At 27.1% G+C, this 13,651-nt stretch overlaps 1 protein-coding gene across 3 annotated transcripts in view; it reads right to left on the bottom strand.

The window, feature by feature from the left end:
* Positions 1-13,651, bottom strand: part of LOC119602987 (mucin-5AC) — a 77,238-nt gene that overhangs the window by 18,164 nt on the left and 45,423 nt on the right. The window lies entirely within an intron of this gene.

The following is a 13,651-nucleotide window of genomic DNA, read 5'->3' as shown; positions in this document are numbered from 1 at the left end:
CTAGACTATAGACTAGACTATAGACTAGACTATAGGACTAGACTATAGACTAGACTATAGACTAGACTATAGACTAGACTATAGACTAGACTATAGACTAGACTATAGACTAGACTATAGACTAGACTATAGACTAGACTATAGACTAGACTATACAGACTAGACTAGACATAGACTAGACTATAGACTAGACTATAGACTAGACTATAGACTAGACTATAGACTAGACTATAGACTAGACTATAGACTAGACTATAGACAGACTATAGACAGACTATAGACTAGACTATAAGACTAGACTATAGACTAGACATAGACTAGACTATAGACTAGACTATAGACGAGACTATAGAACTAGACTATAGACTAGACTATAGACTAGACTATAGACTAGACATAGAAGACTATAGACTAGACTATAGACTAGACTATAGACTAGACTATAGACTCGACTATAGACTAGACTATAGACTAGACTATAGACTAGACTATAGACTAGACTATAGACTAGACTATAGACTAGACTATAGACTAGACTATAGACTAGACTATAGACTGACTATAGACTAGACTATAGACTAGACTATAGACTAGAATATAGACTAGACTATAGACTAGACTATAGACTAGACTATAGACTAGACTATAGACTAGACTATAGACTAGACTATAGACTAGACTATAGACTAGACTATAGACTAGACTATAGACTAGACTATAGACTAGACTATAGACTAGACTATAGACTAGACTATAGACTAGACTATAGACTAGACTATAGACTAGACTATAGACTAGACTATAGACTAGACTATAGACTAGACTATAGACTAGACTATAGACTAGACTATAGACTAGACTATAGACTAGACTATAGACTAGACTATAGACTAGACTATAGACTAGACTATAGACTAGACTATAGACTAGACGATAGACTATAGACTAGACTATAGACTAGACTATAGACTAGACTATAGAGTAGACTGTAGATCAAACTTAGACTAAAGACTGAACTATAAACTAGACTATAGGCCCATAATACAAACTAAACTATAGTCTAGACTAAAGGCTAGCCTATAGTCCACATTATACTTAGACAATACTACACTACCGAATGATTTTACATTTTCTATATTAAAATTCTTATCTCCAACTCTTCTATAAAATCAAACCTTACAAAGTAAGACTTCAAAACAAAAAAAAAAAAGAGAAAATTTCATTAAATCGTCTTTTAATTAAATAATTAACATTTAAACATAGACATTTTTCTAAAGCCCACAACACTTTTACCGCACCTTACTTGTATCTACAGAACATTTTGTTGCCACAAACAAAATAGTTCTTAATTTTTTTTATTATTAAAACAGAAAAAAAGCAACAATTTAGGTCAATTCTACTTAAACACTTTACGAATATTGATTTGTTTATAAGAATTTTTATATTTTATTTATAAATTTTATATTCAAACAAACAAACTTGTGCAACCAAAATGGTATTGAGTATTTTTTTGTTGTATATAAAGACAATTTCAAGAATTTTTTATCGATTATTTCAATTGTAAATATAAAGTTAAGCGTGAGTGTGTGTGCTGGTTTTTTTAAAGTGACTCATATGACATTTAACAAAAATATTTTATTAGCAATATGTCTTTTTCTTTATACTTTTTGCTTATAAATATTTGTATAAATATTTGTTTGTTTAGGCTTTTCTCAAGTGTTTGTTAACAGATATGGTTTTCTAAGCACGTGTTCAAAATTTGTTTGTAAATGATTATTACAAGGTAATAATTTTTTTTTGGGTTGTTATAAGAATTTAATAAAAATTGCAAAATAATAGTATCAAGTAATTTATGAAAAGAAATACTCATCTAGTTTTTTTATACAGATATGGCAAACGGAGTTCAAATAGGAAAATGTGTCTGTTAGTTTGAGGATTAGTGCTAACAAAACAAAAGACTTAAAAAACGAACATGCCGAGTTATGCATTGTGATGGTGGGTGTGTGTGTGACTTGATGCAGAATTTTGCAGAGAAATTCCTTTTCGATGAATTGAAAAATAATGTTACTGGAATGGGAATCGTTTGCAGCTGAAATTTGAGCTTTTAAAATTTGAGAGATTAAACGTATAAATGAGCTGGAGAAATATCCACATTTGGTTTTCTCTATATTAATAAAGTTTTTTAATTAAATTTGGTCTTTTTCCTCAAAAAGCTTGTGAAATCCTTTTCCACAAAAAGTTTATTTAAGCTAAATCTACAAAAAGCGTTTTCTATAAAAAAGCTTTTGGCACAAAAAGCTTAGCAAATCCTTTAATTAAGCTAAAAAAAAAAGCTTCTTAAAGCTAAAGATAAAGTTTTTTTAACTAAAAATATTTGTACTTTTCCAAAAAAGTTTATTTAAGCTAAATCTACAAAAAGCTTAAAGCTTTTTAAGTTTTTTCGACAAAAAGCTTTTTTAAGCTTTTTCCACAAAAAATCTTTTTTAAGCTTTTTCCACAAAAAATCTTTTTAAATCCTTTTCCACAAAAAGTTTATTTAAGCTGCATCTAAAAAAAGCTTCTTAAAGCTAAATATAAAGTTTTTTTAATTAAAAATATTTGTGCTTTTTCCACAAAAAGCTTATGAAAACCTTTTCCACAAAAGGTTTATTTGAGCTAAATGTACAAAAAGCTTCATAAAGTTTTTTCGACAAAAAGCTTTTTTAAACTTTTGCCACAAAAAACTTATGAAATCCTTATCCACAAAAAGTTTATTTAAGCTACATCTACAAAAAAGCTTCTTAAAGTTTTTTCCACAAAAAAACTTCTTAAAACTTTTTCCACAGAAAGCTTCTTAAAGGTATTACCGAAAAAGCTGCATAGTGCTTCTTTAATATAAAACTTTTTCCACAAAAAGCATCTTAAAGCTATTAGCTAAAAACTGTCTATCTGATCCTTATTAAATATAAATCCAATTAAAAGAAAGTGTCTTTTAATAAAAATTTTAAAAATTACAAATTAATTTGAATATTTTTATAAAAAAAAAGCTTTCTATCAAAAAAATCTATTTATATAAAGAAATATTTCTGCAAGAAGCTTTAATTTTTTAAAAGAGAGTTTTACAAAAAAAAAAAAAATAACTTTAAAAAGCTTCTTTAAGCTTTTTCCGCAAAAAGCTTTTAAAAGCTATTACCGAAAAAGCTGTATAATGCTTCTTTAATATAGAACTATTTAAGAGAGAAAGTTTCTTTTAATAATTTATAATTATTTTTATTAAAAAAAGCTTTTTATCAAAAAAAGCTTTTATCATAAGAAATATTTGTACAAGAAGCATAATTTTAATTTTTTCTGCAAAAAAAGACAAAAAAGCTTTTTAAAGCTCTTAATTACAAAATAAAACCTTTTTTTCTACTTTTTACAAAAATATAAAGCATTTCTAACTTTTCTTGCTTTAAGAAAAGCTGGGAAAGCTTTAAAGCTTTTCCTATACTAAAGAGCTTTTTCTAAAAAATCGTCCTTTTTAAATTGCCTTTTTTATAACAAAACACCTTTCAAAACTTTTTCTACTAAAAGCATTTTCTACCAAAAAAGCTTTCCTTATACAACGCTTTTTATACAAAACCCGTTTTTACTATTTTTTTAATTCTTTATTTTTTAACAGTTTTCTATATATGAAGAAAGCTTTTAAATTAGATTTTGTTTTACAAAATTATTTGATAAAAAATTATCTATTTATTACAACAAAAAAATCTTAATAATTTCAATAATTTTATTGCTTAAAGTTCAAATTGTTTAAACTTTTATGCTTTAGTTATAAAAATTTTTTATTTCTCTAATTTTTTGATTACTTTTATTAGCTATAAATATTTTTCTAGCATGTCAAGTTATTACAACAACTGAAATACAAAATATTGGCAAAACATGATTTGATTTTTTTTATAAAAAATTTCAAATATCATTAGCTTCTCTAGTGAACCAGGTTTTGTTTTTATACTAAAGCTTGGCTGGTAATATTAAAGATTTTTCTATTTTATAAGTTTTGAACTGCAGCAATGTGAACTTGTTGGCATTTTCCACTTGTTTTTAATTTTTTAAATTGTTTTTATTTTTTTCGTGATTTTTTCTAATTTAGTTTCTATTATTATTTTTATATAAAAAAAAAAAGAAACATGTTCTGTTAAAAGAAATAAAAATTAAAACAGAAAAAAACCAGCTTAAGAAAATTTTAAGTTTAAATTTTTTTAACTAAATCTGATTAGTTTTGTCTTAGATTTTTTAAATTAAAACAAAAATTTTAACATTTATTTTGCTAGATGTTTGCAATTCATGTCAAATTGTCATAAGTATTTGTTTGTTAAGAAAATGCGTTGCTATTCTATGGATTGTAATCATATCAAATTTTCATAATCAGTTTTTTTAAAATCTATACTTCAAGCAAAACTTAAAAAATAAACATTTTCCTCCAAAAAAAAGTGAAGGTTACTAAATGCTGGTTTAAGTTGGTGCTTGTTTGTCTCTGAACATCTTTAGATTGTTAAATGTATTATTATTTTGTTCGAGGGGAATGTATAATTGAAAGGCTTGAGGTTGTTTATGTAAAAAAAAAAAACAACAATGATATTGACTTTTTAACAAGACACCAACTATCATCAATTTTAAACATCCAGTTTCAAATCAAAGGAATTGGTAGAGATGTCTAAAATATTTTAATTAGAAATTAAACTAAATTTTAACATTCCATAAAAATTCAAAATCAATTATCTAAATTTATAAACTCATTTCCCAAAAGCTACTAATAAGCTGTAGAAAGCTCCCATAATTCCCACAATTTCCTTTCCCATCCAAAACTATTGAAAAATCTCACACATAAAATTCAACTAATCATTCAGGCAAAAAAAAAAAACCTTTTAAAAATATATACACTTCCACCATCTTACTACTTTTATCGTTAATAAAACATATCTATCGATCAAATGAATAAATTTCATCATGACATGTGATGTCTTCAATAAATAAAATTTTCAAAATAAATCTTACATTGTAACGGTTTTCTTAACATAATCTCAATGAAAATGTTCATATAAATAAAATAAAAAATATCTAGTTTCATAAGTTAGTTGAAGGCATAAATAAATAATGATTTAGCACTAAATATTAATTCACACCAAAATACAATATTTCATTATATTTATGAAATGATTTTCATAATTTATTTATATTTCGGAAGATAACATTAGATGTTGTTATTTTAATTTATTTGTTTTATGCTAAACACACAAATGACACCAATAAACAAAAAAAACATAAATTTTGAGAATTTAAATAAATAAATATGTAATTTGTAAATTATACAATAAAATCATATAAAAATCTTTAAACATTGACGTAAGTAATGTTTTAATTAAGAGGCAGCGGCGTTAGCGATTGAGAAAGAGGTCAGCTGAGGTTAGTGTTTATTAGAGGAGATCGATTATGTTAGTCTAAATATGTTTGACTTTCAAAGAAACTGGTTTGAAACAAACAAACAAATAAACAAACAAACAAACAAACAAACAAACAAACAAACAAACAAACAAACAAACAAACAAACAACAAACAAACAAACAAACAAACAAACAAACAAACAAACAAACAACAAACAAACAAACAAACAAACAAACAAACAAACAAACAAACAAACAAAAAACAAACAAACAAACAAACAAACAAACAAACAAACAAACAAACAAACAACAAACAAACAAACAAACAAACAAACAAACAAACAAACAAACAAACAAACAAACAAACAAACAAACAAACAAACAAACAAACAAACAAACAAACAAACAAACAAACAAACAAACAAACAAACAAACAAACAAACAAACAAACAAACAAACAAACAAACAACAAACAAACAAACAAACAAACAAACAAACAAACAAACAAACAAACAAACAACAAACAAACAAACAAACAAACAAACAAACAAACAAACAAACAAACAAACTAACTAACTAACTAACTAACTTTTTTTATTAAAGCTTTTTTTATTAAAGCTTTTTTTACTACACCTTCTTTTAATAAACATTGTTTTGTTAAAGCTTTCTTATTAAACCTTCTTTTATTAAACCTTGTTTTATTACAGCTTCTTTTATTAAAGCATCTTCAGTAAAGCTTTCTTATTAAAGCTTCTTTTATTAAACCTTGTTTTCTTAAAGCTTCTTTTATTAAAGCTACTTTTATTAAAATTCTTTTAGTAAAGCTTCTTTCATTAAAGCCTCTTTTATTAAAGCTTATTTTATTAAAGCATCTTTTATTGAAGCGTCTTTTATTAAAGCTTTTTTAAAGCTTCTTTTATTAATGCTTCTTTTATTAAATCTTTTTTATTAAATCTTCTTTTATTAAAGCTTCTATTGTTAAAGCTTCTTTTATTACAGTTTTAATAAAGCTTTTTAAAAGTTTATTAAAGCTTTTAGAAGTTAACTAAAGATTTGTAGAAGTTTATTTAAATTTTATTTAAGCTTTTTACAAGTTAATTAAAGCTTTCAGCGAAAAGCTTTTTACAAACAAAAAAAGTTTTTTCTAGTTTATTTACAATATATTAAAGCTTTTTACAAAAAAATAAACTTGTTAAAGCTTTTTTCACAACATGTTTAAAGCTTTTCTTTACAAAAAAATCTTAAACCTTTTTCTATATTTAGATATAATAAACCTTTAAAAATACCCTTTTTAGTTCCTCAAACAATGCTTTTGTCTTAACTCTTTTGTTTTTTCCCATAATATTCAATATTTCTCAACAGTTTTCATCATATTGATTACATATTTTAGATCATATTGTTTTTTTCTTGTTCCTCTATTAAATAGCCACTATTTATTACAGTTTAATTTTTCTCACTAAACACCCTAAAGGCGTAGTTGCACTAGTGCACCAGTCAAAAGCATCTTGCAAAGAGAAAAAGATAAATTGTACAAAAGCAAGAACTTTACAGGGCAAATGTATAAAATATAGTTTAAACAGCTTTGTAAGACATTTAAGAAAACCGAGTTAAAGTCATGAAATTTTAAAAGCAAAAACTTGTTATACTTAAAGTTTAAAGTTGAAGTTATAATATTTAAGAGCTATAATGAAAACAAAAAAGTCTTGAATAAAAAAAAAAAACAAACGGAAAATGGGAGTGGATGGTAATAAGGTAGAAAGAATAGATTTATAGCACCAAAATTTAACAGCAAAATATATAGAAATGATAGATTTCTAACATTTAAATATGAAGAGCAAAGATTTGTTACAAAAAATTTTTTGATTTTAATAAAATTAGAATTATAACAAATACATTTTTAACTAAATTACATCAAAATTTGTTTAATATTTTGAAAACTCCACTTGATATTTTGCATATTTTTTACAACAAACCAAAGTTTTTTTGCGTTTGCTTTACACCTTTAATTACCAAATTCACCTCAATACAAAATCTGTTTATTTAAAAAAAAAACAAATACTAAAAGTTCATTTAACTTTAAAAGCCACCACTGACCTAAAGAATTATGACTAAAGAAATATTCTTAAAAAAAGAAACCATCATCATTTGTGAATTTTTTTAAATGTTATTTTTCTTGAACAATAATTAAGGTATTTCCTTTTTCTCAAATGTTTTTAAAACCACAAAAATTTGTTTAATTAAAAAACAAACAAAAATTAATAACCATTAATAACACTCAAATCATGATATCATAATGTTATTCTTAAGAATTTCAAATAATTCTTTAAACGGATGGATTTGGAACTAAAAACTAAAGCATTAAAACTAAAGACTTAAGCGGCAAACAGGAAAATTAGTGGGTATGAAAAAGTGTTAGAATATTAAAGAGATTAACAGTTTTTATTTTCAAAATATTAGTACAAATAAAAAAATCAAATAAAGTTCAATAATAATCTTAATATTTTTTGGCCACTTTGATTACATATGTAGTTCCACTAAATGGCATATATGTTTGATGTTAGATTTATGATTTATTTTCAGCTTTATGTTGGCAAAAAAACAGCACAAAACTTAAAACAAATTGCCGCTTTTGAATACAAGTTTTTACCTTGATCTATTTTTGGCACAAAAAAAAATTATTTAAATAAAATATTAAGAATTTAAAGACTTACAATTAGTAATAAACAAACAAATTGAACTATTTTGTGTAGTCTATAGTGTAGTCTATAGTCTAGTCTATAGTCTAGTCTATAGTCTAGTCTATAGTCTAGTCTATAGTCTAGTCTAGTCTAGTCTATAGTCTAGTCTATAGTCTAGTCTATAGTCTAGTCTATAGTCTAGTCTATAGTCTAGTCTATAGTCTAGTCTATAGTCTAGTCTATAGTCTAGTCTATAGTCTAGTCTATAGTCTAGTCTATAGTCTAGTCTATAGTCTAGTCTATAGTCTAGTCTATAGTCTAGTCTATAGTCTAGTCTATAGTCTAGTCTATAGTCTAGTCTATAGTCTAGTCTATAGTCTAGTCTATAGTCTAGTCTATAGTCTAGTCTATAGTCTAGTCTATAGTCTAGTCTATAGTCTAGTCTATAGTCTAGTCTATAGTCTAGTCTATAGTCTAGTCTATAGTCTAGTCTATAGTCTAGTCTATAGTCCTAGTCTATAGTCTAGTCTATAGTCTAGTCTATAGTCTAGTCTATAGTCTAGTCTATAGTCTAGTCTATAGTCTAGTCTATAGTCTAGTCTATAGTCTAGTCTATAGTCTAGTCTATAGTCTAGTCTATAGTCTAGTCTATAGTCTAGTCTATAGTCTAGTCTATAGTCTAGTCTATAGTCTAGTCTATAGTCGAGTCTATAGTCTAGTCTATAGTATAGTCTATAGTCTAGTCTATAGTCTAGTCTATAGTATAGTCTATAGTCGAGTCTATAGTCTAGTCTATAGTCTAGTCTATAGTCGAGTCTATAGTCTAGTCTATAGTCTAGTCTATAGTCTAGTCTATAGTCTAGTCTATAGTCTAGTCTATAGTCTAGTCTATAGTCTAGTCTATAGTCTAGTCTATAGTCAGTCTATAGTCTAGTCTATAGTCTAGTCTATAGTCTAGTCTATAGTCGAGTCTATAGTCTAGTCTATAGTCTAGTCTATAGTCAGTCTATAGTCTAGTCTATAGTCTAGTCTATAGTCTAGTCTATAGTCTAGTCTATAGTCTAGTCTATAGTCTAGTCTATAGTCTAGTCTATAGTCTAGTCTATAGTCTAGTCTATAGTCTAGTCTATAGTCTAGTCTATAGTCTAGTCTATAGTCTAGTCTATAGTCTAGTCTATAGTCTAGTCTAGTCTAGTCTAGTCTATAGTCTAGTCTATAGTCTAGTCTATAGTCTAGTCTATAGTCTAGTCTATAGTCTAGTCTATAGTCTAGTCTATAGTCTAGTCTATAGTCTAGTCTATAGTCCTAGTCTATAGTCTAGTCTATAGTCTAGTCTATAGTCTAGTCTATAGTCTAGTCTATAGTCTAGTCTATAGTCCTAGTCTATAGTCTAGTCTATAGTCTAGTCTATAGTCTAGTCTATAGTCTAGTCTATAGTCTAGTCTATAGTCTAGTCTATAGTCTTAGTCTATAGTCTAGTCTATAGTCTAGTCTATAGTCTAGTCTATAGTCTAGTCTATAGTCTAGTCTATAGTCTAGTCTATAGTCTAGTCTATAGTCTAGTCTATAGTCTAGTCTATAGTCTAGTCTATAGCTAGTCTATAGTCTAGTCTATAGTCTAGTCTATAGTCTAGTCTATAGTCTAGTCTATAGTCTAGTCTATAGTCTAGTCTATAGTCTAGTCTATAGTCTAGTCTATAGTCTAGTCTATAGTCTAGTCTATAGTCTAGTCTATAGTCTAGTCTATAGTCTAGTCTATAGTCTAGTCTATAGTCTAGTCTATAGTCTAGTCTATAGTCTAGTCTATAGTCTAGTCTATAGTCTAGTCTATAGTCTAGTCTATAGTCTAGTCTATAGTCTAGTCTATAGTCTAGTCTATAGTCTAGTCTATAGTCTAGTATAGTCTAGTCTATAGTCTAGTCTATAGTCTAGTCTATAGTCTAGTCTATAGTCTAGTCTATAGTCTAGTCTATAGTCTAGTCTATAGTCTAGTCTATAGTCTAGTCTATAGTCTAGTCTATAGTCTAGTCTAGTCTAGTCTATAGTCTAGTCTATAGTCTAGTCTATAGTCTAGTCTATAGTCTAGTCTATAGTCTAGTCTATAGTCTAGTCTATAGTCTAGTCTATAGTCTAGTCTATAGTCTAGTCTATAGTCTAGTCTATAGTCTAGTCTATAGTCTAGTCTATAGTCTAGTCTATAGTCTAGTCTATAGTCTAGTCTATAGTCTAGTCTATAGTCTAGTCTATAGTCTAGTCTATAGTCTAGTCTATAGTCTAGTCTATAGTCTAGTCTATAGTCTAGTCTATAGTCTAGTCTATAGTCTAGTCTATAGTCTAGTCTAGTCTATCAGTCTATAGTCTAGTCTATAGTCTAGTCTATAGTCTAGTCTATAGTCTAGTCTATAGTCTAGTCTATAGTCTAGTCTATAGTCTAGTCTATAGTCTAGTCAATAGTCTAGTCTATAGTCTAGTCTATAGTCTAGTCTATAGTCTAGTCTATAGTCTAGTTATAGTCTAGTATAGTCTAGTCTATAGTCTAGTCTATAGTCTAGTCTATAGTCTAGTCTATAGTCTAGTCTATAGTCTAGTCTATAGTCTAGTCTATAGTCTAGTCTATAGTCTAGTCTATAGTCTAGTCTATAGTCTAGTCTATAGTCTAGTCTATAGTCTAGTATATAGTCTATAGTCTAGTCTATAGTCTAGTCTATAGTTTTCTATAGTCTATAGTCAGTCTATAGTCTAGTCTATAGTCTAGTCTATAGTCTAGTCTATAGTCTAGTCTATAGTCTAGTCTATAGTCTAGTCTATAGTCTAGTCTATAGTCTAGTCTATAGTCTAGTCTATAGTCTAGTCTATAGTCTAGTCTATAGTCTAGTCTATAGTCTAGTCTATAGTCTAGTCTATAGTCTAGATAGTCTAGTCTATAGTCTAGTCTATAGTCTAGTCTATAGTCTAGTCTATAGTCTAGTCTATAGTCTAGTCTATAGTCTAGTCTATAGTCTAGTCTATAGTCTAGTCTATAGTCTAGTCTATAGTCTAGTCTATAGTCTAGTCTATAGTCTAGTCTATAGTCTATAGTCTAGTCTATAGTCTAGTCTATAGTCTAGTCTATAGTCTAGTCTATAGTCTAGTCTATAGTCTAGTCTATAGTCTAGTCTATAGTCTAGTCTTAGTCTAGTCTATAGTCTAGTCTATAGTCTAGTCTATAGTCTAGTCTATAGTCTAGTCTATAGTCTAGTCTATAGTCTAGTCAATAGTCTAGTCTCTAGTCTAGTCTCTAGTCTACACCATTTTAAGTTTAAATTGAGAAAATACAAATTTATATTGAGAATTACAAATTAAAATTTGGAAAATACAAATTGAAGTTCAGAAATTTAAATTAATATTGAGAAAAACCTATTTGAAAATGGGAAGTCCAAATTAATATTGAGAAATAATTAAATTAAATTAAATTAAGAATGCAAATTAACATCTAGAAAACACTAATTGAAATTCAGAATTCCAACATTATATTAAGAAATTAAAAAATTAAAATTGAGAAATTAATAAATGATAATGAGATATTTAAAATTTGTATGAAATTATTTGAAAATACTTTTTTTTATAAGTCTTTTATGTATTTAAAATGTTATAAATTTCAATACAAAATTATTATTACCAATATTAATTTACGTTTTCGTAATATCATTTTGTATTTTATCAATTTCAATTTGTATTGTCTCAATATTAATTTCGATTTCTCAATATCAATTGGTTTTTTCTCAATATTGAGTTGAAATTTCAAATTTCAATTTGTTTTTTCTTAATATTAATTTTGATTCCTAAATTTAATTTTGTTATGTCTCAACATTAAATGGGATTTCTGAAATTCATTTTGGTTTTTCGCAATACAAATTTGGATTTTCTCAATTTAAACTTGAAATGGTGTAGTCTCTAGTCTAATCTATAGTCTAATCTATAGTTTAGTCTATAGTCTAGAGCATTCATTAATACTACACTAGTCATTTGTTAGCCATGTTGTTTTTCTCTGTTACCCGGTGTTATTATTAATATTTTGTTCACTTATTTGCTGACTAATCTAATATTATATTACGTCAACCGAAATACCTTAAGATACAACCCGTTTTAACCTAAGCTGAAAAACCCCACCTCTAATTTAATTAAATTATTAAAAAAAAACTTAAACAATTTTCTTTTCATAACATGTTCTTATAACTAAACAATGGCCATTAGAAATAATTTAAACACCAAACACTTGTAGAAAAAACACAACAATGCCAATCAATCATATTCGGAAAGAAACAAATGCTCTATACAAAATATCTCAAGGACTAATTCTCTATAGACTGTTTTGTTTGCTAAAAATATGAAACTGGTTTCAAGTGACCACAGAAACAATAAAAAAGGCTGCAGATTAGTTTAAGTAAAAGAATACTAGTACCACCCCCACATAGAGAACTGGTAGAAAACAGCATGTTCTAACTTTTAGTGTTAAAAAACAAACATGAAATTGTTTGGAAATTGTAGTGGCTTAAGTCGTTTATTTGTTTGAACAAAATGACCAGAGTTAGTGGCGTTGCACGTTCTCTATTACCAGTAGAACTAGAACCTGTTAAACAAGTTCAATAACAATGAAATGTTATAGCTAAAGTTTAAGCCAACTTCTACTATTAGTGCAGCATTCAATGAATAATATTCTCCATATTCTCTGTGCGAAAGCTTATTTAGTGTGTAAGCTTGTGGTTATTTTTACGTCAACAATTATTTAACATAATCTGTTAAGAACAAAATAAAATTATAAATTATTATTAATTATATAAAACAATATCACGGCCAGGTTAAGAGTAAAATACAAGACACTGAAACCTGATCACCAAACACAAGCCATATGTGTTTCTATAATGATTTATGACTTGTTGTTGTTATTGCGAAAAACAGATCAGGGTTTAGACTTAGAAATAAGTAAAGCACAAACATTTTTAATATACAAGAACAAGTCTAACTGAGAAAGAAATAAATCATTTTCTTTCCGCATATTTTAATTTCAATGTAATATAGTTATTAGTTTTATTTTAGTGGCTGTTTTAAATTAATAAGGCTTTTTTCTTTAAAAGGTAATATTAGTGGGGGTTCTTTCAAGGTAAAGGAAGTTAACATTTAAGATAAGGGCAATGCGAGCTAATTTTTTAAAAATATTACAAAACATGAGGTGTAAAATATGGCCCGAACTAGAACTGAACTAGAACTGAACTAGAACTGAACTAGAACTGAACTAGAACTGAACTAGAACTGAACTAGAACTGAATGACTAGAACTGAACTAGAACTGAACTAGAACTGAACTAGAACTGAACTAGAACTGAACTAGAACTGAACTAGAACTGAACTAGAACTGAACTAGAACTGAACTAGAACTGAACTAGAACTGAACTAGAACTGAACTAGAACTGAACTAGAACTGAACTAGAACTGAACTAGAACTGAACTAGAACTGAACTAGAACTGAACTAGAACTGAACTAGAACTGAACTAGAACTGAACTAGAACTGAACTAGACCTGACTAGAACTGAA

Source organism: Lucilia sericata, unplaced genomic scaffold (assembly GCF_015586225.1).
Source record: "Lucilia sericata isolate MDLA Ls3-8-SP2 unplaced genomic scaffold, ASM1558622v1 Contig000268F_arrow, whole genome shotgun sequence".
Classification (NCBI taxonomy): domain Eukaryota; kingdom Metazoa; phylum Arthropoda; class Insecta; order Diptera; family Calliphoridae; genus Lucilia; species Lucilia sericata.
Note: the sequence above shows the minus strand (reverse complement) of the source record. Positions and strands in the feature narration are given on the sequence as shown.